Consider the following 25,273-nt stretch of genomic DNA (forward strand, 5'->3'; position numbering starts at 1 on the left):
TTAAAGTGCACACTACGTGTTTCTTCTGTTGCCAACCTGAATCCAAAATAGCCCCCACCTCTTAGCTAGCTGCTTACGTATAGATAGGATTGCGCTCTGTTTGATGTAGAATCTGTCCACCAATGCTCCTTCAATCCTGCCACCAGCCTTTGATTGGGACTAGCTTACCTACCCTACTGCCCTTTGGCCATGCCTTTTGCCACATGACCTTTGAACCTTGGATTTCTTCCAGTGTCCAGAAATAGATTACTAGCAGTGACCTGTGTCTGAGTTCGGTCAAGTCCTGATAGATTTCCCACCCATTTCTCTGCCTTCCATGTCAAATCTTTTTCCAGTTGCCATCCTCCATAATCATTTTGTCCATAAACCTTCATATGTCTTCCAGTGTCTGCCCTGATGCACTTGAGGGTCTTTGTCTATGATGTTATGCTTATATTAAGTCATTTGTTATGGATAGAGCTGTGTGTTACCCAGTGATTGCAGCATACTAAACTTCACATGTCACCTTAAAGAGATGTTTAAGAGCATTGATATATACTTAACATATGATTTGTAGCTTTTGGCAGAGAACAGCATAATTACAGTATCCCAAATTCATGAGAAAATAAAACCTCATAACAAGGATTACATAGGCAATATGCAGGGTGAACTTATGTTCTACAATATACTACCAGGCACATAAAAAGTAAATTCAAGTAAGATATTACCATTGTTTTGTTATTGGACTGTTTTGCTATTTTATCATTTTGTGGTCTTATTAGGTTCTTTTTTTATATATGGGGTACTGTATTTTACACAGTTTACATAATTACCGTTAGTCGCCCAAGAGGTCTTACCGATAGGAAAGGAGGGATTAAAATGACTTAAATGAAATGCAATGAAATAAATGTCATCTTCAAAAATTTGCACCTTAATAACTGTTTCTCTTAAGGAAACTGTCTGCCATAGAAATGAACTGAACAGTTACCATGGTTGGTGCATGTTTCAAAATACAGTTTGTTAATACATGCATGGTTTTTAGGAATTCCTAAAAGAAGTGCCTATATATTCAAATTTGTTTTGCTATCGTCCTTCTGATCTTCCATAATCTTTGGAGTCACCCATAATATTATATCAAAATAAAAGGCAGTATCAAAAGAAATATTATTAATAGAGTAGCATACTGTGACTTGAGTAGCAGGTATGCCATTCTCCAAACAAGTTACTTTGGAGAAGTCGGAGAGAAACTAGTGTGATTAGACAATTGAGCTTGAATTGGTACAATGCTTACTGCTTAGGAAACTCGTTCTTTCAGCCTATGTATCTACGCCAGGGGTCAGCAAACTTTTCCAGCAGGGGGCTGGTCCACTGTCCCTCAGACCTTGTGGGGGGCCGGACTATATTTTGAAGAAAAATATGAACGAATTCCTATGCCCCACAAATAACCCAGAGATGCATTTTAAATAAAAGGACACATTCTACTCATGTAAAAAATGCTGATTCCAGGACCGTCCGCGGGCCGGATTTAGAAGGTGATTGGGCCGCATCCGTCCCCCGGGCCTTAGTTTGGGAACCCCTTATCTACGCAAAATGAATCAGAGAACAATTCTAAGAAGCTGGCATAAGTTAAGTTACACTAGGGACTCAGCTAGATTGGTAAAGAAAAAGTGTTTTATATGTGTTGTATATGTGGTATAACACTGTGGCACCAGATGGCACTATGGAGTCCCGTCTTTTCCTATCGGATTTCCCTGCATGAGTTTGCAATGCGTTTAACTGAATCACTTCTTTGACATGTCTAGATCCAGCCCAGATCTGGCGTAAAGTTACACCAAATCCAAACTCTCTTCACTAGCAGAACCTAAGCCATGCAGAGGGAAAACAAGGCTCTAAAACAGTGTTTGAGTTATACCACTCTTTTTGTTAACTTGCTCCAGATTACCGAGTCATGTGACCAAACCAAACAGGTTTAGGATTCAGCCTAATTCTCCCCCACACAATTCCTTTCTTTCGGGGCTTATGCTATTTTAAGAATCACTTGTCTCAGTTTAGCTGGCTGACTTCTGGGGGGTGATATGTCATCATATCTCCAGCATAGCTGAGGATGTGGGATACGCTCAGCCAGAGACCCACTGGATCCTAACCTGCTCATCCTGGTGGAATCCTGGTGGGTTTTGCTATAAAATTGTTCCCTAAATCTCTTCCTTTCCAATTTCCTCTACCTTCCATAACCATGTTTCATGTTGCATCTAACAATTGCTAGCCATTGTTCATGTTGCTGCTATATCCTGGCTTGGACCTTAAAAACCTCCCAATTACTAAAACACAGTAAGTGTTTAGGGACCTGTATGTCTGCCCTGACCTAGAGACACTGGCAGGCTCATTCCATGAATCTTTGGATCCAAGGATGTCCCAATATGTTTTGCTGTTGAATTCCTCAGTATGTGCTTTAGGGTCTAGGTCAGGCATCCCCAAACTTTGGCCCTCCAGATGTTTTGGACTACAAATTACCATCTTCCCCGACCACTGGTCCTGTTAGCTAGGGATCATGGGAGTTGTAGGCCAAAACATCTGGAGGGCCGCGGTTTGGGGATGCCTGGTCTAGGTGATTTGTGCTAACTGGGCTTGTTGAAGCAGCCATGCATCATACTTCCAGTGGAAGGAAATGTTTAGACTTTAATCATTCATTGCAAAACTTTGCGTGTGCTCTCTCTCTCACACACACACACAGTTTACAAATCAAATTATAGACTTGGCTTTTCATTACACCTGGGGCTACAAAGTACATTTGGGAAACAAGGTGCATAGAGAGGTGGCAAAAACAGCAATTCGGGTATGTTTGTTGGGGACAACACATCACATTCTGTGCTAGTTGTAAATAGCTGAATTTCTGACAGAATCAATAGAAGCATATTCAGTCACAAAAGCAGTGAAGTGGGTCCAGATACCTTTAGAACGATTCTGCAAAATAAAAACATATATATTAAAAAGGTGGTGGCTTTCTGCGTACTTTTACAATCACGTTGACCGAGAGGAAACATAATGCCTTGTGATGTTTATGTCACTAACCGCATCTGATATTTTGGGGATCAGAAATTCTGCAACTTCAATGGATAGCAATAACTCAAACTTTGAACGAATTTTGTTCATCTGAAATTCAGCGGAGTGTCTCACTCCCTGGAAAGACGTGCTCCAGATTTCCTTTATGCCACAGCAGTAATGCCTCCCAATAAATCAGAAGCCTAAAAATATTTCTTCTCTTGATGGAACCTTATGTACACCCTTCAGAATAACACAGAAAATGTGTGTAAGATGAATTTGCGTGTGTGTCTCCCAAAATAGAAAGATTTATGGAGATGCCAGGAATCAGAATTAATGATCCCAATTTCACAAGGTCAGTAGAACCTGCAGGTGCTCAGTGTGTATACAAACAGGGCCAGATTAAATATAAAGCAGATCTGGGTGGATGCCAAGCCCATCACCTTTCCATTCTGGGCTCTTGGGCTAATAAATATCCCCTGGATGCTGAGTAAGGAGTCTTTCCAGCATCTAATCCCTACTAGCACCATAATTGTGGGCGAGGTATGTTAGGGGTATCGGGAGTAGGGCTGAGCGAATAGGTCAGTTTTAGTTTTTCTCAGTTTCCCCAATCTTCTACAACACTTCATGATCTTTTTTTTGGGGGGGGGGGACAGTTCTCATGACTGTTCTCCTAATATAATCAGTTTTCTGAGCATTCCCCCTCCCCAATATACAGTTTCGCAAATAAATTTTCCCCAATGCATTTTTCTATGCTCTTTCCACTAAAATATGCATTGATACGCACATCCAACCCTGGTATACACATTACAGAAGGTATTACTTGGCTAGAGAATGACACTGAAAATTCAGGGAAGTGCAAATTTCAAAGGATGGTGACATTCGGTTTTACATGTTGATTAGAAAAGTGTGAATTTGAATTTCTCGTCAAATGTGAATGGAATTGAACTTTTTCCTGCCCCTACTGTTGCACCCCCACTGCTGCCAGCCCTATCTCTACAACCTGCAGTGCCAGCAGCATGGGAGCAGCAGGCAATAGAGCTGTGTTGGTGGCAGAGGGGAAGCCCTGGCAGGGCTGGCAGTGGTGCAATGGTGGGGGCAGGGCAGGGGGGGGTTGTATCCATTTCCTGAGGCAAATGGCTTCACCTTGCCTCATGCATGGCCACCCCCGGGTGCAGAGTTTTTAATGTGCTCACTTTTCTTTTTGGGTAGCTGGGAATTGTCTGGGAGGATCCTTTCCTTCATTCTACAAACCATCTCACAAGTGGACTGAACTATGCAGTCTTTCAAGTTGCCCATGTTTCAAAGCATCGGAAAGACACATGGACTACATTTGGCTATCTCCAAATGATAAAGTAAGCGCAGCAGTCTGCACTGATTGAAACTTAAAAGTACTTTGAGGATGAGGTAGAAAAAATGGTAGCCTCTTTTTCTCAGAGGAAAAAAAATGTTCAAGAAACTGAAGGACAGGTTTTGGCACAGCAGTGGTCTTCGGTGATGCTTTAATTCAAGAATGCAAAATGGGGGCATAGAAGCAACTTTTCAAAGTTAAAACTAAATGGGCTGTCCAAAAAATGCATTTTGTGTGTACCAAATGTAATGTGGAAATGCTAGAAAATAAAATAGGGACATGAATGGATGATCCCATTATTCTAGACAATGGCAGGTTATTTTGTAACTCAGCATCTGAAAGTGGAAGCAAGACTTGGTATCCATTATTCTAGAACTACTGGTGCTATTCAAGATCATCAGTTCCTTTGAGGGAGTGTGGAATCATGAGCGTTAGCAGCCTTAGAAGATGAAGGAAAGGCTTTTTGAAGCCGCTGTAGAGAGATGTGGTTAAGCCTGTTACACTCTTCTAGTCATGCAACCAAGTAAGCCACTGAAATAGGTGTGACTGGTTATCATGGCTTGCAGAGCTGAGAGAGGCTTTAGTGCCCACTGTGAAAAGAAAAGAAAAACCAAAAAGCTTGTCTGAGCTTGTCACTGACAGAAAAGCACCTCAGCTTTTGAATGTTCACACTTCTGTGTGGCCAAGAGATTACAGAAATTGATCGAGGAACAGTTTTAGGCAAGGTGATCAGTGCAAAAGCAAAGGGCACAATATCCACATCCTGATATAATACTAATTACATCTGCACTTACTCTATTGTTTCCATTTCTTTTTATTCTCATCAATGTTGCGTTTGTTGTGCAATTTTTGGAAGAAAGTTGTTCCCAAGCTAGCAGAAGGCACATCCAAGCAATGCATAGAAGTTCTGGTTAAGAACACACACACACCCGAGATCCACTGAGGTGCTGAATGTGGCTGCGTGCACACAAAATGGCACTGGCCACATGCGTGCAGGGCTATTGAGCAAACCGGGTATACTGGCAGCTGCGAACAATCACCTGGGTGCTCTTCAGTAGACATCTCTGCACAGCTGATCCATTACAGCAAAAACAGGGAGCGGAACTCACCCTAATGGTGCCTGCGCCTGCAACATTCCACAGTGCGTGGGTGGCTAATCCGATCCAACACCTTTAGCTCTTTGTAGGGCTCAACTGGCTCCAAAACTCCACTCGGGGAAGCCGTGCCTTGCCACCACCCTGCTCAAGAAGCCGGTGATCCAATGACGATCCTCTCCCTCTCTTCTGATGCTGTCCCTCGACACTGTTCTTTGACACTCTGGGACTGACTGTGTTGCTGGTGGCAGCTCTGGCCCCCTTTTACATCCCAGGAGTGGACCGGCGTGAAGCCTGCCCCAACTCGGTCCACTCCAGTTGCCCTGCTCCCCAGGCTGCCGCAGATAGGCCAAAAATTGAATCTGGGTTAGGCGAGAACCCAGCAGGCTCCGCAATGGCCTGGGGAGCAGAGCGACGGTTGGCAAGGCAATTGCGGGCCAGGTGCACACTGGGCCACAAACGTCACCCACTGCCAGAGTGGGTAAGCAGCCATTTTTGATAAAAGATACATATAAAATTTGTATTGTACTGGAAAGTGCACCCAAAAGAAGCATTGAAAATGGGGGGGGGGGAGAGACAGTGCACAAACAAAACAAGTAAAGAATGTATTCGGTGGGATGAAATGGGATGGAAGATGATGGAATGGAAAACGATGAGTCGCAGTAAGACCAAAAGAGGATTTAATTAGCTGCTTATCCCATCTCTACATGGTAGGCTCTTACACTGCTAATCACCTCTTCGGAAGCAGGAGGAATACAAATCCAAGCTCTCCCTTTTCCTCCCTCTCATGGCAGGGAGGAAGAGAGAGAAAGTGGACACAGGTGCAGGGATCCTTCAAACGGGCGATCAGCAGTGCCAAAGGTGACAGCATTTTTTTCAAATGCTGGACGCACAGATCCAGGGCCAAGAGCTATGCATTTGTCACTGGAGCACGGCACTTTGGTGACAAGTTACAATGATTTTGTGGCATAAGACATGGAAAAAGAGGTTCCTATTAGCTGTGGAAGTCTAGCAGTTGCAGCAGGACACCTCTGCCTAGGTGAAGCATCCTGGTGCCAGCATGAACCATTTCCTCTTGATGCCAAAGTGAGGAAACTAGGCAAATCCATTAACATTTTCATTTGCCTCCCTGCCTGCCTTGACGGTTTGTTTAAACATCTCTGCCTATTTATGTGTCAATGTGTGGAGTGTTCCCACCACCACCTTCATTAAAGCACTGGCAACAATGTGATGGAGATGGTTTGTGGCTATGTGGGTGAACAAGATATGAGCCACCTTTGTTCCACAGTTATTTTACTTGGCCACTGCTTTCTCCACGTCCACTTCTTTTATCATGATCTTATTTTCTCCATCTATATTCCCCACCCCTTTTACCCACCTTCCCCCTGGCTCAGAAACTCAGGAAGCTACCTTCAACAGAGTCAGACCCTTGATTCTTCTATCTCAGTATTATCTACATGGACTGGTAGTGGCTGCCCTGGGTTTCAGATACAAGTGCTTCCCATCCATACCTGAAAATGCTGAACTTGGAGCTTTCTGTATGCAAAGCATATGCTCTACCACCAAACTCCAGCCCTTTCAATAATGGGGGATATTAGGAACATAATAAAATGCCTTATACCAGATTATACCAGACCATTTAAACCTGATTTAACTGGGGAAATTGTATTATTGTTATTGTTATTATCCTGCCTTTCTCTTTTTATATTTATATAATTTTTATTAAGTTTTCTGTTTTACATTTTAAAATACTCATTTTACATCTTTAAGATATCAATGACTTCCCTTCTTCACTTTCCATGGTTCATTTTACATATCATAAATCCCTGCATATTTTACAAAAACTATACCATTCAGTATTTGATTATTGCATCCATCAAAACCTATTTACACTGTTGAATTTATCTTAATGCTGCCAGTGTTTTCAGCTGTACACAATTATTTCCCATATATTCAATAAATGTTTTTCAATCTTCTTTAAACGTATGCTCTTCTTGTTCTCTTATTCTGTCTGTTAAGTCTGCGAGTTGCACATATTCTGTCAACCTAAGTTGCCATTCTTCTTTAGTTGGGACCTCACTCGTTTTCCATTTTTGGGCTAACAAAACATAGGCCGCTGTAGTAGCATACATAAATAACCTTTTTTGACACCTGAGAATTTCAGTCTGAGTTATCCTGCCTCTCTCCCAAGATAGGATTCAAGGCACCTTACAACATTTAAAGATACCTGTCAGAGGTGTTGCTGGCTACCCTGGAGCAATGACACTTCAAATCATCTTGTCTTTAAGACTTTTATTGTGAATATTATTTACAGTGCAAGAGCTTCATGAAAACATGTCTACTCAGTATCATCAGATTCTCCCAATGGCACTTTTCGGCTCCTCCCCCAGCAGAGTAGTTTGGGGACCCCAAATCTCCGTCCCCTGCGTTTGCAAGCCACTGATCACCTCAGTTCCGGGGTGAATTTGAAAGGATGCCCCTCTGCTGTTTCCCCGCTAGAAACCTCTGCTGGCCCCTCCTCCCTTGCTGGTCTCACAGGCTGTAGGCAGTGCTCCCTGTATCACTGCAGATGGTGACAGCAGTCACAAAATTAAAAGATGCCTCCTTCTTGGGAGAAAAGCAATGACAAACATAGACAGCATCTTAAAAAGCAGAGACATCACCTTGCCTACAAAGGTCCGTATAGTTAAAGCTATGGTTTTCTCAGTAGTGATGTATGGAAGTGAGAGCTGGACCATCAAGAAGGCTGATCGCCGAAGAATTGATGCTTTTGAATTATGGTGCTGGAGGAGACTCTTGAGAGTCCCATGGACTGCAAGAAGATCAAACCTATCCATTCTGAAGGAAATCAGCCCTGAGTGCTCACTGGAAGGACAGATCGTGAAGCTGAGGCTCCAATACTTTGGCCACCTCATGAGAAGAGAAGACTCCCTGGAAAAGACCCTGATGTTGGGAAAGATTGAGGGCACTAGGAGAAGGGGACGACAGAGGATGAGATGATTGGACAGTGTTCTCGAAGCTACGAACATGAGTTTGACCAAACTGTGGGAGGCAGTGGAAGACAGGAGTGCCTGACGTGCTATGGTCCATGGGGTCACGAAGAGTAGGACACGACTAAACAACAACAACTATATTCATGATATTTTCAAGCACCTTTGGGATACTTCCTTTCAGTGTTCAACAGGTATTTCCTAATTCTGCTACTTGACAGTTTTTGTAACTGTAGGTTTCAGGCATTAAAATATTCTGCATGCAAGATGTATGCTGGAAAATTGAACTCTGGCCCCTTCTCAACACAAAGCAAAAGCAGTAAAAACTATTCTTAGCTGACGTTCGAAAGCCTTGGGCTGCTGGCTCCTGGAACAGTCCAGAGGAGATTAGTCATGTATTTCAGGAAGGAACTTCTGCTTTATCAGACAGAAAACCTGAGGCACTTTTCTACTGCAGGCAAGGGATGAGATGGCAAACTCATTCCCATTCCATGTACAAAGAACAACCAGACTGGCAGCTGACGTTTCCTACAACATTGGCAATTGGTTAGCAACCTCCACTGCACCTGACAGCAGCAGCCTAACTTCGGGCACAGTGCTTAACTGTGGCTCCCTATGCTAAAGCATTTCCCATCTTATTGTAGGACCTGTCCTGTTGCCAGCATAGGTAGGGTCAGCACATTGAGAAGGGAAGGGACTGAATTCTTCAATCTGCTTCCTAATCAGGCCACTTTTTGCTCTTACTTCAAGATCAGAAAACTCTACCCGTCTTGATTCAGAATGGGCTTTGCATTTGCAGAAAAATGTCAAGAAATACAAAAAAAGTTCAGTTCTCGGGGGGGGGGGGGGAATTGGAAAGACCAGATTAAGTCCATTCTGAATGTTCCTCACCAATTGCTCTGCCACCAAGTTTTCATTCTTTCCATATTTTGGGGGATTAGAACTGAGAACTGTCCCATTCGTAACTTCTCTGCATTATCAGTGGCAAAACAAGGCAAGGCTAGGAGCTGCATTGCAGGGGGTTGGACTACATGACCCTTGGGGTCCCTTCCAGCTCTATGATTCTATGAGATTGGGTAGACTACTGGTGGTAAAATAATGGGAGGCTCAGAAAACCTCATTCACTTTCATGAAGAGATGCTGCTGCAGAAAGCTGAGAGAGCCTTTTAGAATGTAAAAGCTGAGATGGCAATAGAGGTGTCAAGCCTTGACCTCGGGATTTTGGAGAATTACAAGTTGATCCATTTGGAGACGCGAATTGGATTTGTAGCTATTGTGTAATTTTGAGCATGAAGTTTCCCTCAGTTTGTGATATCTTCACAAAATCCAGAACAGGACAGCAGTATATGTCTTTATCAAGATGTCATGCTGAGTGCTGTTATTATTTTTGTTCTTGGAATGCTTAGTTTCTGTTATCGAAAGTGCTTGTTAAGAACTAGTAGTGCTATGAGTGCTGGGGCTGTGGAGGGGAAAGGTTTTCTTCCTTTGGACACTAGCAATTGCTGTGGGATTACTGGCCAGCATGTAAAAATTAATTAACAAACGCCACTTATTCAAATGCTACATGTTACATATTGTAGTGCAGTATGGAATGGTAGGAAGTGCATTGATAAAAGGCTGGGATTCTGAACAGGAACACTCCACACTGCAAAGTTCCTATGACTGAATAGGGCTTTAATTTCAAGTTGAAGCAATATCTAGAGATGAACTGAAAAGCCTAATTCCAGCTCATTTCAATCATTCATGATGATTGAATCCCATCCTATCATGTGTTGGAAGCCGCCCAGAGTGGCTGGGGAAACCCAGCCAGATGGGAGGGGCAAAATTATAAATTATTATTAGTATTATTATTATGTGTGGATTTTCTAAAAGATCACATGGAAAGCCTGCATTTAAATTGTACACATTTTGTATGCACTATTTGTATAAAATACACACTTTCCAATGCCTTTCAATGCATTCACCTGTTAAATAAGCATTTTGGACACATCTTCAACAAAAAATGGTATATATTTTAATTTATTATTTGTACCCCACCCATTTCTGTGCACACCTTTTGCATACTGAAGCTACGCCACAAAATCTGATGAAGTGTATATACCAACCAGGAGCTGCTTTCTGATCCCCAGGCAAGTTTATGATCAGACATTACACTTATCCCATAACAATGGTGGAAAAGGCTGTCTAAGTTAGTTTTAACTGAGGCTAGAATCATTGTAACAAACTGAATTAGAACCTTGAAGTTAGATGTCTGGCTGATTATTATTTTTCTAATCAATGCAGTTCAGCCTGCTTGGCTCCTGAAGTTTTAGACCCTTGCACATCAGTGTCCCAACTCATCAAGAATACACAACATCTCCCCAGGAAAAGGAACTTTCCACTTCCCACATGAAGCTGTGTTGATTGTCAATACTCCACAACTGACCCTTTCCCCTGAGCTGACAGAGTATTTCTGGAGGGTTAGCAAGCAGTTAAATAGATGACAGCCAGCCAGTTTTTTTTATCCTATTGTGTATATACAAGATAAAATTGGAATTACAGATGCTCTGTGTGTGCTACCTTTACACGAAACATCACATTGACTTGATCTCCTTGGTGATGGCTGCAAGCAAACAGAAGAGGCACTGAAACCAACTCCTCCCCTTAAGTTCACCCTAAAAGTACCATGAAGATTTAATTCATATGCAAAAACAAGTTTCCATATTGGATAGTTTGACTGGCTTGTATAAAGCAGCAAGACTATTTTGAGCTTGCTCTCGAGAAATTTTAAGGAGGAGAATTTACATTTGCCTAATACATTTGCCAAAGTGGTGCTATCCAGATGTTGGATGGTTGACAATTGGCCATGCTGACTGGAACTGATGGGATTTGTAGTCCAGCAACATCTGGAGGGTATGACATTGGTTGCCCTGGTGTAAAAGAATCCCAAATTGCAGTGGGGGCGGGGCAGTGAATCATCACCTCATGTTTCCTTCACCAAGATGTCTCAGAGCCAGGGTTAGCTGTCCTGGAGGATTCCAGATGTTGTTGGATTACAACTGCCATAATCCCCTACCATTAGCCATGCTATATAGTGTTGATGGGAGCTATACTGGATAGGGTTGAACTCCTCTGGAAGGAACAAGTCCACAGGTTGGAATGCCCCAGGATTCAACACTGTCACTCAGGTCTCAAGTGGCCTTGGTGGGTATAAGTGCATTTTTTTTCAGCTCCAGTTGGTTTACCAGCTACGGTCCCTTTTGAGCAGAGATGACTTGACCACGGTACACCATGCTCTGGTAACTTCCATATTGTATTACTCCAATTTGCTTTCCATAGGGCTGCTCTTAATATTGACCCACAAACTTAAAGTGGTCCAAAATGCAGCAGCCAGATTTCTGGCTGGGGTTCTGTTTCAATCGCACACAGCCCTGCTTTTAAAACAACTGCATTAGTTGCCAGTTTGCTTTATAGACCCAATTTAAGATCATCACAGGAGTGCCTAAATGGCTTAACCCCCAAATATCTAAAAGACCACCTCCTTCCCTACAGACCACCAGAGGGGAGCCCCTTGGTAGTTCCCCCATCCTGGTGATAGTTCAGCAGATGGCATTCTCTGTGTGGCAGTCCCTAAGTTGTAGAACTCCCCCCTCACAGAGTTATATCTGGCACCTTCATTATATGAATTCCAGTGGATGCTAAAGACACATATTTTACCCTCACTTTTGACACTTGAAATATATACAAAGGTGTGTTTCTATCATTGTAAATTGTTTTAAACTGTTCATAACAGTGTGATTTAATGCAGAAACCCTGAACTTACCCATGCATGAACAGAGAAGAGAATTTCAAGTCTAACAATGGATCAAATCTAATATGTTTGAAAATTGTTGGTAGAGAAAATTGTTCCCTTGCCATACTCCTACCAGACCTTCTCTTTCAGCCCACTGTTTCCTTTATCAACCAGCTTGAACTAAAAATGTGCTGTCATTCAGCATTATCTAAAGAGATTTTCTGTTTTGAGCTTCCTCTCTTATGTTGGATTCCCCCCCTCCTCCTGAATATTTAGTAAAATATTCCTCCCCCTCCCCATTTTTCCACCTGCAAACAGCATGCACATAGCATTTTGAGAGGTAACTTTCACTCATCCCTTGTCCAGGACATGTTGCATCGGGACACTTATGCATCCCAGTGCTACTGCATCATTTTTCTGCACGGAAAATCTTTACTTCCAGTCTAATGGTGCCACAGAGTGGCAAGAAAGCCCTCCATGGAACACCTCTTTCAAGCTACTAATTTGTTTCAGATGCAGTCGGATCTTAACATTTTCAGTAAATAGCGGCACTCTGTTGTTTTTCTTTCCTTTTAAAAATTGAGGCACCCTGAGATTTTTGGTACAAGAGCAACTAAAAAAATAAAAATACATCTAAGTTAAGAAATGAGTAACAATATGAGTAACAATATGGAGGTCTTGTACACCCCAGGTAGTGTGGTTGCTGACCTTGAGCCAGACATCTTGGAGAGTGAAGTCAAATGGGCCTTAGAAAGCACTGCTAATAACAAGGCCAGTGGAAGTGATGATATTCCAGCTGAACTATTTAAAATTTTAAAAGATGATGCTGTTAAGGTGCTACACCCAATATGCCAGCAAGTTTGGAAGACTCAGCAATGGCCAGAAATGGGAGTGCCTGATCACCTCATCTGTCTCCTGAGAAATCTATGTGGGACAAGAAGCTACAGTTAGAACTGGATATGGAACAACTGATTGGTTCAAAATTGGGAAAGGAGTACGACAAGGTTGTATATTGCCTCCCTGCTTATTTAACTTATATGCAGAATTCATCATGCGAAATGCTGGACTAGATGAATCCCAAGCTGGAATTAAGATTGCCGGAAGAAATATCAACAACCTCAGATATGCAGATGACACAACCTTGATGGCAGAAAGTGAGGAGGAATTAAAGAACCTTTTAATGAGGGTGAGAGAGGAGAGCGCAAAATATGGTCTGAAGCTCAACATCAAAAAAACCAAGATCATGGCCACTGGTCCCATCACCTCCTGGCAAATAGAAGGGGAAGAAATGGAGGCAGTGAGAGATTTTACTTTCTTGGGCTCCTTGATCACTGCAGATGGTGACAGCAGTCACGAAATTAAAAGACGCCTGCTTCTTGGGAGAAAAGCAATGACAAACCTAGACAGCATCTTAAAAAGCAGAGACATCACCTTGCCGACAAAGGTCCGTATAGTTAAAGCTATGGTTTTCCCAGTAGTGATGTATGGAAGTGAGAGCTGGACCATAAAGAAGGCTGATCGCCGAAGAATTGATGCTTTTGAATTATGGTGCTGGAGGAGACTCTTGAGAGTCCCATGGACTGCAAGAAGATCAAACCTATCCATTCTTAAGGAAATCAGCCCTGAGTGCTCCCTGGAAGGACAGATCGTGAAGCTGAGGCTCCAATACTTTGGCCACCTCATGAGAAGAGAAGAATCCTTGGAAAAGACCCTGATGTTGGGAAAGATTGAGGGCACTAGGAGAAGGGGACGACAGAGGACAAGATGGTTGGACAGTGTTCTCGAAGCTACGAACATGAGTTTGACCAAACTGCGGGAGGCAGTGGAAGACAGGAGTGCCTGGCGTGCTATGGTCCATGGGGTTACGAAGAGTCGGACACGACTAAACGACTAAACAACAACAACATGGTGGCGCTGTGGGTTAAACCACATAATCTAGGGCTTGTCGATCAGAAGATCGGTGGTTCGAATCCCTGCAATGGGGTGAGCTCCCGTTGCTCAGTTCCAGCTCCTGCCCACCTAGCAGTTCGAAAGCACATCAAAGTGCAAGTAGATAAATAGGGACCGCTCTGGCAGGAAGGTAAACGGCGTTTCCGTGTGCTGCTCTGGTTCACCAGAAGCAGCTTTGTCATGCTGGCCACATGACCCGGAAGCTGTCGGCCTATAGAGCGAGATGAACGCCGCAACCCCAGAGTCGGACATGACTGGACCTGATGGTCAGGGGCCCCTTTACCTTTACCTTTATGCATTTGAAAATGGAGACACTATTGTTTCATCTTGAAATATTCAGGGGAACTGCACTTATAATGGATACAGAACCAAAACTTGTCACCCATGATCAGATTTATGAAGGGACTCATAGAAATCCTTTTATCCAGGCAAGCACTCCATGACATGATTGGGACTACTTCAGCGTAAGCCTATAGAGAAAGAGATTGAAGAAATAAGTTACTGCAGTAACTTGTTCTATTCCACTTGCACAATAGAACACCCCCCCCCCCCAACACACAAACACATGCACCCAAATTTTGCAAAAAGTGCTTCACCACCCCAAAAAAGTGTACAGAAAATGTATTTTTAATTATTATTTTTATTTCATTTATATCTCACTACAGTCGTACTTTGGAAGTCAAACAGAATCCATTCTGGAAGTCCATTTCACTTCCAAAACCAAAGCGTGGCTTCTGGTAGGCTGCAGGAAGCTCTTGCAGCCAATCGGAAGCCGCAGAAGCCCCGTCGGACATTTGGCTTCCAAAAAGAGTTCACAAACCGGAGCAGTCACTTCCGGGTTTATGACGTTCGGGAGCCAAAACGTTCGTGAACTAAGCTGTTCGACTTCCAAGGTACGGCTGTATTCCTCTTAAGTGTTCAAAGTGGTTTACATGATTATCTCTGCCAATTTTATCATCACAACAGTCCTGTAAGGCAGATGAGGCTGAGAGTGAGTGATTGGGCCCCAAGTCACTCAGTGATCTTTATGGCTGAGTGAGGATAAGAACCCTGGTATCCCAGGTCCCAGCCCTAACCACTATACCACACTAGTATGAGTATTTCTGGGCTTGAAAATTCAAGTCCTGGGGGGTAGAAATGCTCAATCTACAAGGTAAGAATGAGTTAGAAAAATAGATTGGAAATAATCTGAGCTATTTCCTGTGTGCCACTTGCCAGACTTCTTTGTGGTATGTGTTAGGCTAAGAGACAGTGAATAAACTGAGGTCACCCAGTCAGCTTCATGGCTAAGTGGGGATTTGAACCCTGGTTTCCAAATTTGTAGTTCAGCAACTATACCACACTGGGGAAAGTGTGCATGAAAATGCCGTATTTGTAAATAATAATAATAATAACATACAAAAATTATTATGAAAATTATATATTGGCTAGCATTGCATGCAAAGATGAAGACAAACCTGCAGTAAAATACTGTCGAATTTCCTTAAGGGCTTTTCTTTTTTAAAAAATTAAAAAAGCAAGCTGATGTGGAAATGTGAAATCTGTACTGAAATCTATTCTGGGAAAAGAGGAATCGAGAGAAGCGGAAATTGATGGATCCATCTACCCCTACCCCTACGTCCCCATTGAAGCCAAACTATGGCTTCTTGCACATGTCTAAAAATAGCAGTTAGAAGACAGTAGTCAAAAAGGGAAGTAGTTGCAACTCTTGTAGATCCCCTGCAATTTGAGAATATCAGGTAGCAAGTCTAGGAGACTCCTGCCTGTAGGGAGAAGGTCCACCATTGGGCTAGATGGAGTAATGGTCTAACCCCACTGCGATGGCACTTCCTGTTCCTGTATGTCCATCCAGAATACACAGGGCCGGCTCTAGGTAGAGTCCCAGTGGCGCGGGACGCCAGGGCGCCAGGCCGGTAGGCAGGGCGCGGCGCGGCAAAGCCACACGGAAGCCATGCTGTGCCCTGCGAGGGCGAGGGCACCGGAGCGATCTCTGCCCCTCAGTGCCAGGGCGCGCGACCTGCTCGAGACTGCCCTGAGAATACACTGTGTATAAACTGAACATGGGGATCTGCCTTACACCAAATCAGACCATTGGTTTATCCACCTCACAAGTGCCTGCACCAGGCATAGGCAAACTCAGCCCTCCAGATGTTTTGGGACTACAACTCCCATCATCCCTAGCTAACAGGGCCAGTGGTCAGGGATGCTGGGAGTTGTAGTCCCAAAACATCTGGAGGGCCGAGTTAGCCTATGCCTGGCTTATATTTTTGCAGACATTGCATATGATACCAGAAATATATAACATTGATTCATCATTGGTCTTTGTCTTGCCTCTTTTTTTGGTCTCTGGTGTTAGCAGCAGGCAGACCATCGGACCTAAATGGCACTATTTGGCTAATGTATGTATGCATGCTTAATATGTGTTTTTAATCCTAACTTATTATGGGAACTAACTACTGACAGCATTCTGCAGTGCGCCACATATCACAATGTGAGATCCATTGACTGTCCAATTATTATTTTCTAGGCAGTTGTGACAGCTGATGATAATTCAGAAGAATATGTCACAGGAAGCTCGGCACAACTAAGCTCTTACTTTGATCAACAGATTTTCCCCAAATACTATGGAAGCTCCTGTAGGTGTCTCTGTTGCTCTATTGTTTGTGTAGTGATTTTATATATATATTTAAGCACACACACATATCTGTAATATCTAAGTGGCAAAACTAGGAAAATGTCACCAAAGAGAGACATCATTGATATCCACCTCGTTCAACAGGAGTATCAAGCTCACTATTGGCTCTGTCCCTCCTGGTGTACTAATTAAGGAGTCAGGTTCCCTGTAGAAATTCAATTTGTAAAAGATCAACTGCTTGTGTTTTGCGTTACTATATTCTTTCTCAAGCTACTGATCATTGTTTGCTTTGCCTTTGGAGCGCAGAGGAGTCAAGAGGAAGTGGATGTGTTCTGCAAGGCCTTATGGCAGCAGTTCTCTGGGGCCTATGTCCAAGCTGCTTAATAAACTCAAAGAAAGTTTGGTAGGAACACAGGAAGCTGCCTTACCCTCAGTAGCAACACCTATTTTCCTAAAAGTTAAGGGTCTGCAATAGATGCTTCTGACAGTGGCAGCAGTAACTAGGCAGCCTGTCTCTCCCACAAGAGCTCTGGTGGTGTATTAGAACGTGCTGGGTTACCACCCATCAGTCCTTCCAATCCCAGCTCTGCATCAATCTGGAATGATAATGATAATAATAAATCTGCACAACAATGCATATTAAAACACATATTTTTAGGGGTGCAATCCTGCAGTTTCTGGGAGAGCATCAGATTTTGCAGAAGCATCAACCATGGAGGCCTCCTTCCTGCAGCCATGGAAATCCTGGTGGCTGTCCTCTTTCTGCTGTCATATTCCAATAGTGGAAAGAGGGGAAGAGGCATTCTGAGGGGGTAAGGTGTCAGGAATTGGAGAGATGAATCTGCTGGAATCAGGGATCTCCTGTTCCCCCTGATGTGGAAAAGTACACCAGTGCTGTAGTTGATGTACTGGTTTTTCTTCACATTGGAACCAATGACCGTGTGTGTGTGTGTGTGTGTGTGTGTGTGTGTGTTGCTGAAATAAGGGGGGGCACAGCCCCCAATTAAGCCCCCTCCCTTGACCCAGTAGGATCTTTCTCTAAATGCATTTTTCTCTCTTCAAAAAGAAATGCCCATTTTAAAATGTGTTTTATGCTTTTTAAAGCCCACAAAGTCCATCAAAACATCCAGGAAGTGTGAAAGACTATAGATAACAAAGATAGAACCATCACATTACCCTGAGATGTGCAGATCAGTACATTTTTAAAGTGGCCTTTGCAACAATTAAGTTCCTCAATCATCCCTACTAAAAACTCAATTTAAATCCAAGTGTATCCTAAACACAAAGCACTCTGTTGTTACATAACACTCTGCATGTGGATTTTTGCTGATCTTATTTCCGTTTTGTAGTTGCAGCTGCAAAGAAAAATAAATCCTTAAAGGGGGTGGGAAATGTATGTGTGCCTATTTAAAAAGTGAAATCAAAGATTGACACAATTCATACAGAGTTTAAGGAGCAAAGAACCTCACATATTAAATGTGACTCTCTTGGCTTTGATCCAAATGACAATTATCAAAAAAGGGGGGGGGGTCATTTAGTGATATTTTCTTCTGAAGTGTCAAGTGTTCTGAGTTCACTGCAAGAAAGAGAGGTCCCCTGCACACCGAGGTATCAACTTATCCTTCAGTTGCCCAGTTCTGTTCTTTAGCTGCAGCCGGCAGAGCTGGGATTTGATTTTGACCTACTGCATAGGACAAGAATAGAGTATATTTCATACTGCTGACAGGTAAAGTGATATTCTTAGATGTAATATCTACAACAAAGGACATTTCTGGAGAGAGAGAGAGAAATGCTGTAAATTCCAGCTTAGGAAGATTCCCCCTAGATATTCAGGCACACATATTTCAAACTGCAGCAATTGTTGCTTTCGAAATTGAATTAGTATGTCATTCAAATGCAGATACATAGTCTCTCTCTCTCTCTCTCTCTCTCTCTCTCTCTCTCTCTCTCTCTCTCTCGTGTGTGTGTGTGTGTGTGTGTGTGTGTGTGTGTAGCATGCATTGACACAATACTTAAACACAACTGGGTTTGCTGCTTTTGTTATTTAACCTCAGTGCAGTAGGTGTGATCACTGCATGACTTAAAAAGAGACCATCCTATATATTGGAAGGTTGCTTTAGGGGTCAGCAAACTTTTTCAGCCAGGGGCCGGTCCACTGTCCCTCAGACCTTGTGGGGGGCCGGACTATATTTTGAAAAAATAATAATGAACGAATTCCTATGCCCCACAAATAACCCAGAGATGCATTTTAAATAAAAGGACACATTCTACTCATGTTAAAACACCAGGCAGGCCCCACAAATAACCCAGAGATGCATTTTAAATAAAAAGACACATTCTACTCATGTAAAAACATGCTGATTTCCAGACCATCTGCGGGCCAGATTTAGAAAGTGATTGGGCCGCATCCGGCCCCCGGGCCTTAGTTTGGGGACCCTGCTTTATTAGATGTGCATTTTGATCACAATTCCAAGTAAACAAGGAAAAATGCATAAATAAAACTAATTATATCTAGGCATGAGCAAACTCCCTGAGGCTTATTTTGGATTGGAACCAGGAATTCTGAGCAACAGTGAAGAAATCTGAGGAACAGCCGCAAGTTTGAAAAACACTTGTGAAATATGTGCATACCCCACCCTGATCAAATTGTCACTACAGTCCCTTTATTTGCTCTCTTCCTCTGATTCCTCTGAGTGTCAGTAGGGTGACATGAGCAGAGGATGTTGCTCCAACTACTTGCTTGCTCGTGTTTGTGTGTGAGAGGGGGGGGGGAGGAAGGGGGGAGGTAACTTGTACATAGAATGAAGTGCAGTTTCAATCAATGACAGCAAGACCCAATTCTCACTTTACCTATGAAGAGCAAAACATGGAGAACTAAAGATTAGAAAAATAAGAAACAGAGAAAACCAAAATTGACAGGTCGTTCCATCTCTACCCCCTGCAGAGGTATACAGTCACACCTCGGTTTAAGTACGCTTCGGTTTGAGTACTTTCAGTTTAAGTACTCCACGGACCCGTCTGGAAAGGATTAATCCACTTTCCATTACTTTCAATGGGAAAGTTTGCTTCAGGTTAAGTATGCATCAGGTTAAGTACAGACTTCCGGAACCAATTACACTTATACTTCAGGTTAAGTACGCTTCAAGTTGAGTACTCCGTGGACCCGTCTGGAACGGATTAATCCACTTTCCATTACCTTCAATGAGAAAGTTCGCTTCAAGTTAAGTACGCTTCAGTTTAAGTACGCCACAGACCGTCTGGAACGGATTAATCCACTTTCCATTACCTTCAATGGGAAAGTTCGCTTCAAGTTAAGTACGCTTCAGTTTAAGTACGCCACAGACCGTCTGGAACGGATTAATCCACTTTCCATTACTTTCAATGGGAAAATTTGCTTCAGGTTAAGTACGCTTCAGGTTAAGTTCAGACTTCTGGAACCAATTGTGTACTTAAACTGAGGTACCACTGTATATGGCACCTTCACAATACAATTTTTGGCAAATGCCGAAAATGTGCCACTTTTCTTTCGACACCTGAGATGCATTTTTTTGTCATTGTAATTCTTTTTAAACTGTTCTCAATGTTGCATTTTAAATGGTTGTGACCTGGCCAGCAACCTTTGGGTGAAGAGAGGTAATAAGTGAAATTATTAATAGTCATAATAGTAACTACAACCTGCTGGTTCTTTGAGATTATAAAATATCTTAATCTGTTTTATGGGGCAGTTGATGGTATGGGTGAAGCCTACATCTCTTACCTGCCATCTTACAATTTTTGCATTGTGATTTGCTGATTAATGTATTATAATATATCCTGCTTCAGCTGTGCTGCTGACCTTGTGAAGGCTATGCCCAATAAGAGGCTAAAAATACCCCCAAAAAAGTAAAATACAGAAAGTTACCTGTTACTGCAACAGCAAACAGTGCCTCTCTGGATGAGTTGCCTCGTATACTACTGAACTAATTTGAAAAGGAAGTCTTTCTACACTTGTAACCCTTTCAGAATCGACAGAGGACACATGCTTAGAAAGGTTTCCACACCCCTGTATTTTAGGACTGGAGATCTACAATTCTCGGAAACAGTCGAAATTATTTGGCAAGGGTTAGGCATGTATGCATGGCAGTTGTCTATAACAGGAAGCATGAAAAGAGTACCTGGAAAGGATGGTTGGACTCCTGATGAAACCCTGAACAGCAGAATCACACAACAAGGAAACACAAAGCGAAACTTAAGATCCTGCCATTTGTATCAGCCGAACCTGGGAATTAAAAGGCAGAACTGAGCTATTTGGTTTGGTATAACATCTGCTGTAAACAAAGTACAAGAAATCATATTGGAAGTATTAAAGAAAGCAAATATGTAGGGAAACGAGCTTTATTGGCCTCTGGCTTTACATCTACTTTTTAAAAAATGTACCGCAGTTTGCATCTTTCAAAACTGGAGCTTTTCTCCCCTTTTCTTTCCTTTTTAAAAGATATATAAAAACAAAAAACAAAACCCGCTGTCTGTGTATTTATTAGGTTTCTAAGCTATCCTACACCCACTGGAACCCTGGGCAGTTTACAGAACAAATAGTAAATGCAATTAGCATTAAAAATTGACATCTAAACAAATTAAAACCGCACAAACACAAAAAAATGCAAAAAAAGAGAGAGCAGAATATAGCAACAGACATGAAAAACATTGTGTAGGTGTTGTCCTTATTCCACCATAATCAATGTATTTGGATTGCAGCCATATTCTGTAATGTCTCAGCTGGAAAAGAGGAACTATGTTGCAAGTTGTGCAGAATGAGGTTAAAGTGTCAGTCAGCAAGTTCTCAGGGTTCAGACTGAATGTGGCAACTGGGTTGTATAGTCCAGTAGACCCATATATTTATTTGTTTTTAATCCCTGCATGAAGAAAGGTAGCACACTACAGATAAGGCTGCATTATTTCTAACCTATGCATCTAGAGAATCAGTACACTCTGAAGAAAACTGTAGTACAGTCGTACCTTCCGGAATCCGTTCCGGAAGTCCATTCGACTTCCAAAGCGTTTTACCTTCCAAATCTGTGGACGTTCGGCTTTCAAAAGAAGGTTTGAAAACTGGAACAGTCACTTCCAGGTTTCGATCATTTGGGAGCCAAAATGTCCAAGTTCCAGGGCGTTCGGCAACCAAGGTACGATTATATAGCCTCTGCGTGCTGCAGACCCTCCAAGTGTCCCTGTTTTCCAGGGACATCCCTGAATTAGAGAAGCTGTCCTGGTTTCTGATTTTATCCCGGAATGTCCCACTTTTCCTTAGGATGTCCCTATTTTCATTGGAGAAATGTTGGAGGTTATGCTGCTGTTCTAATTTAACAAAGTCAAAGAGTGTCTTACAATACAGGGCACTGAAACAAATATATGACTTCCTTGTTTGTGAACTCAAACAAGATTACAGCCTTGAAAACATCCATATATATTCCTCATCAGCTGTGTTCATTGTGAAATGTGAGAGTGTTCAATGGTGGAATAAAATGTCCTGACATCAGGTGAATGCAATCCATCAATGAATAAATTTTATGATATCTAAAAAAAACCACATAATTACTATTTTGACAGGTGCAGATTTTTACAGATTTGCCTTTGTAGGCTGGCTACATAATTTGGCAGGATTTTTGACATCTTAATGGGTGTTCACACATCCTGCTTATCTACTTGCCTTGGGGAGCTATACTATGCACAAGAAGCTGGTGCAAATTAAGCTGGCATAAAGTTACAGCAGATCATATCCCTGGTTTCAGAACTTTACCTTGGTGTAAGAATGAAATCCGAAAGATGGAAGAGCACTGGCGACGGGAGGCCTCATTAGGGAAAGTGTGCCTCGGTTTAAGAATGGTTTCGGTTTAAGAACGGACTTCCAGAATGGGTTAAGTTCATAAATCGAGGTACCACTGTACTGTTGTAGGGGAATAACTAGGTTCCCCTACATGGTTAACTCAATACTAAGCCAGATAGGATTTTGGGGTGTAATATTACATCCCAATTTGGCAACACAGTAATTAAATAATGACTAAATCAACACTCTTTGTGCAATTTTGTCAGCTGTAATTTCAACTATTTTTCATTTGAGAAGCTAGAAAGGAAAACAGTTTTTTGTTGCTGCTGCTGCTTGATAAATAAAGGAAAATAGAAGGGATGTTATGGCTTCTCGTTTTTTGTTGCTGCGTCTATTCCCTACAATATTTTTTTTTTCCAAAGTCAGATTCTTTTTTCTTTGGTAATAAATGCTCATTAAAAACCTCTTGGAAATGCAAACAGCTCATGATAGAATGCCAGGCATATGTCTCATGAATTGACAATTATCAGATTGCAAAGACTCTGCCTTCATCGGCAATGCTTATCTTCTGTTTTGCATATGATGATGCTGGTAAATACAAAATTTAGCTAATCAGCTCTGATCCAGAAAGGGAAACCTGTTGGAAGAAATAGGTCTTGTCTGGATCTCACAGATATGCATAGAATGGTGTTGTGAAAGGGAAAACATGATTGAGGACCCACCCTAAAGTAATAAGCACCTAGCTGCTATAATGTACACCAGCCATAGGCCAAGTCTGCCCTCCAGACTACAACTTCCATCATTCCTAGCTAACAGGACCAGTGGTCAGGGGTGATAGGAATTGTAGTCCCAAAACATCTGGAGGGCAGAGTTGGCCTATGCCTGGGCTAAGAGATGGTAACTGGCCCAAGGTCACCCAGTGAGCTTCATGGCTGAGTGGGGATTCAAACCCTGGTCTCCCAGTTTGTAGTCCAGCACTCTAACCATTATGAAACACTGTCTCTATGCTCTGGATCCACAGATTACACTTTGCAAATGAACTAACCAGCATTTCCCAGCACCACCATGGCACACAAAGATGGGACCAAGGTGCATATTTTCATAATGTTTTACAAACATGATCCCAAACCACCATCAAATTAAAGGGTGATGGTGGTTTGAAGGCAGCCAAGAATGAGAACCTATGTAATAGCTATGTTGGGGAATGAACCAACAAAGTGTGTTCAGAGATGTGCCTGGAGCTTACATGAAATTATGTTCAATTCAAACAAAGCAGGGCCAGATTATGGTTTGTGATTCAGGCTTGCTACACTAACCAGGATTTAAACTAAACAAAATTCCCCAAGTTTGACATTGGGATCCTTCTGATCTCCTTCTTGCCATGCCAGCATGGAGGGAGTGTGTTTGAGCCTGAGGCATGTTTGGGTAACAGTAAACAATAGAGGGACACGGGTGGCGCTGTGGGTTAAAGCACAGAGCCTAGGGCTTGCCGATCAGAAGGTCGGTGGTTCGAATCCCCACGATGGGGTGAGCTCCTGTTGCTTGGTCCCAGCTCCTGCCAACCTAGCAGTTTGAAAGCACATCAAAGTGCAAGTAGATAAATAGGTACCGCTACAGCAGGAAGGTAAAAAGCGTTTCCGTGTGCTGCTCTGGTTCGCCAGAAGTGGCTTTGTCATGCTGGCCACATGACCCAGAAGCTGTACGCTGGCTCCTTCGGCCAATAACGCGAGATTAGTGCTGCGACCCCAGAGTCGGTCACGACTGGACCTAATGGTCAGGGGTCCCTTTACCTTTACCTTCAAACAATAGTTTAGCATTGTATCTGAACTGTTTCAGAATACAGTGCCCCTGCTTCTGAGTGGGACTAGACACAGAGACCTTCTCAAACCTTTACTGATAGAGTGGCACTATCTACCAGTAAGTTTCCAAGCACAATTGATCTTAGGGCTCTTAACAGATGGGTAAGCATCCATAAATCCATAACTTGCCTCAAATTCTTGGACTCTGCTCTGTGGGTTAATTCAGGGCCTACACAGTTTGGGAGCTATTTTATCACACTGAGCTGTGATTGGTGTCCAAGACTTGGATAAAACAAAACAGATTAAAAAGAAAAAGCTGCTTGGCTCAGTGGCCTGGTCTACACAGCAGTCAATGACAGCTTTGTCAAAAGCAAAGGATTAACATCAAATAACGTTTGCGCATTTGCCTTAAAAAGCAGCCTAGTTAACCTAAGCACTGATTGCACACATTTCAGCTCTTGTTTTACATCCCAGACTGGAGAAGTTCTTCTGGGGAAATGACATCCAATTTGCAATGCAGCTGAACTTTGAGAGATACAAAAAATAAAAATAAATCATATCCTGATTCTATAGCTTCAGCAACATTACTAGCAATGCGATTGTACTCAACATTGCCCTCAGTCTGGCTCCAAAAGGCATCTGGGCGAGAGAACATTTGTGGCAGGATGGGAAGGTTTCAGGTGCTTACCTGGCATATTTGGCAGTAGGAGGAAGGAGAGAGCAGCTGCTTCAGAAGGCTTGCTTAACTATGTCCTCTTCCCTCTCATCTGACTGTGCCACACAGACTGCCCTCCAGTATGCAGTGTGAGAGTAGAATGCCCTCCAATATTTCTCAAATGAAAATAGGGACATCCTAAGGAA

The sequence above is a fragment of the Zootoca vivipara genome, chromosome 8 (genome assembly GCF_965207765.1).
Source record: "Zootoca vivipara chromosome 8, rZooViv2.hap1.1, whole genome shotgun sequence".
NCBI lineage: Eukaryota > Metazoa > Chordata > Lepidosauria > Squamata > Lacertidae > Zootoca > Zootoca vivipara.